This window comes from Schistocerca cancellata, chromosome 5 (assembly GCF_023864275.1).
Source record: "Schistocerca cancellata isolate TAMUIC-IGC-003103 chromosome 5, iqSchCanc2.1, whole genome shotgun sequence".
NCBI lineage: Eukaryota > Metazoa > Arthropoda > Insecta > Orthoptera > Acrididae > Schistocerca > Schistocerca cancellata.
This window is the reverse complement of record NC_064630.1, coordinates 33,500,316-33,502,838: the sequence shown is the minus strand read 5'-3', so window position 1 is coordinate 33,502,838 and position 2,523 is coordinate 33,500,316.

The following is a 2,523-nucleotide window of genomic DNA, read 5'->3' as shown; positions in this document are numbered from 1 at the left end:
ATGCAGTGCTATAGAAGAATCCTGAAGAAGAGATCGGTAGATCGAAAAGCAAATGAGCAGGTACTGAATAAAATTTGGAGTTATAGTAATTTGAGTGACAAACTGACTAAAACAAAGGATCGATTGATGTGACACATCAAGGAATCGTTAGTTTGGTAATGGAAGGAAGTGGGAGTGTGCGGGGAGGAGGGAGGGAGGAATTGTAGAGGGAGACCTACACCATGAACACAAAAAGTAGGTTGAAACTCTTGTAGGTTGTGGTAGTTATTGAGAGGAAGCAGCTTGCCCGGGAGTGTGGAGAGTTGCACTGAACCAGTCTTCGGACTGAAAGCTGCAAGAACAGCAACACCTGAAAGAAGAGAGCTCTAGGAAACAATAAATGAAAAGAATAATAAAGGTAAAACCTTATATCCAACCTAATAGTGTGTTATAGTATTAAGAGAACCCCGTTCGTCATCAGTGTCACAGAAAATAATTCCACCAGGAGAAAATGCTCTTATCAGAGCACAAAAAATGCGAGTATGTTTCTGCTGACTAAAAAGACTCTGAAAAGTGGGGTACCAGCTGCCTCATTCTATCTTCCTCAGCACTTTTAAAAATTTTCGCAAAAGAATTTTGGCTTGCAGAGATATTCGCGCTTTTTTTTAACATGCAGCTCAGCTCAATCTCCCACAAGATCCCATAGCTGTAATTCACTCACACCCACTAGTCCATCGCTGTAAGTCGCTCATACCCATCCACTCCCAATTGCCTTTTCTCAATCACTCATTAAACCCAACTCATTGTCCTTGTCTCTTTGCACACTTCTGCCATTTTCGCCTATGTCACAGCCACAGTCTCCTCTCACTGTCACTCTCTGCCTCTTGGTCTCTTTTACATCTAATATTTCATTTCGTCCTTCTTGCTAATGCTGTCTTTTCTCCCTGCCACTATCTCTATATTTCTCGTTGTCATATACTCTGTCTTATGTTGTCACTGGCTCTTTCTCTTAATTCCTCCTCCACCTCCTCCTCTCCCCCCCTCTCAACTTGGCACTGTCTCCTTCATTATTATCCTGGCACTGTTCTTTCACTGTCAGCTATGTTCCACTGCTACAGTTTCCTCTCTTTCTCTCGCACTGCATGAAAGCACACAGGGAAACTCAGAGTATATTTCATTGAGCTTGGCTTAAAGAAAGCAGATGAACGAAGGATGGACCAACTCGTGCACCTCACCCATTTCCTATCCCATCAACTGAACTCCCATAAATCCGCTATTTTTGTCTCCCTCGACCCAGAAAAGGCCTACCACAGTGTACGGTGTTCCGATCTCCTTTTCAGACTCCAAACATACGCACTTCCAATTAACTATGTCTGCCTTATTGCATCCTTCCTATCTAACTATTCATCAAAAATGTTCAAATGTGTGTGAAATCTTACGGGACTTAACAGCTAAGGTCATCAGTCCCTAAGCTTACACACTACTTAACCTAAATTATCCTAAGGACAAACACACACATCCATGCCCGAGGGAGGACTCGAACCTCCGCCGGGACCAGCCGCACAGAACTACTCATCCTTTGTCACTATTAAAAATACCGATTCCCAATTTTCGCACCATACATATATCTTTTCTAAATCGTTTAGCAATTTGTTTTGATCGTCTGATGACTTTACTAGTCGATAAACGACAGCGTCATCTGCAAACAAACTAAGACAGATGCTCAGATTGTCTCCCAAACCGTTTATATAGATAAGGAACGGCAAGGGGTCTATAACACTACCTTGGGGAACGCCATAAATCACCTCTGTTTTACTAGATGACTTCCCGTCAATTACTGCGAACTGTGACCTCTCTGACAGGAAATCACGAATCCAGTCACACAACTGAGACCATATTCTACAGGCAAGCAATTTCACTACAGTGTGGTACAGTATCAAAAGCCGTCCGGAAATACGGAATCAATTTGAAATCCCTTGTCGATAGCACTCAGCATTTCGTGCGAGTAAAGAGTTAGTTGTGTTTCACAAGAACGATGTTTTCTAAATCCGTGTTCATTGTGTGTCAATAGACCGTTTTTTTTTTTTTTTTTTTTTTTTATGAGGTAATTCATAATCTTCGTACACAATATATGTTCCAAAATACTGCTGCATAACGACGTTAATGATATGGGTCTGTAATTTAGTGGATTGCTCCTACCACCTCTGTTGAATATTGGTGCGACCTGTACACCTTTCAAATCTTTGGATCGGATCTTTCGTCGAGCGAACAGTTGTATATGATTGTTAAGTATGGAGGTACTGCATCACCATACTCTGAAAGGAGTATAATTGGTAAACAGTCTGGACCAGAAAACTCGCTTTCATTAAGTGATTTAAGTTACTTCACTACTCTGAAGACATCTACTTGTACGTTACTCACGTTGGCAGCTCTTATATTAGGATGACAACAAACAGACAAATGTGCTGGAAGAACTTTATTCCTTTAAACAGTGAATTTTTGCGACCATTTTTTGTCCATATGCTCATGACTACTATTCAGTAC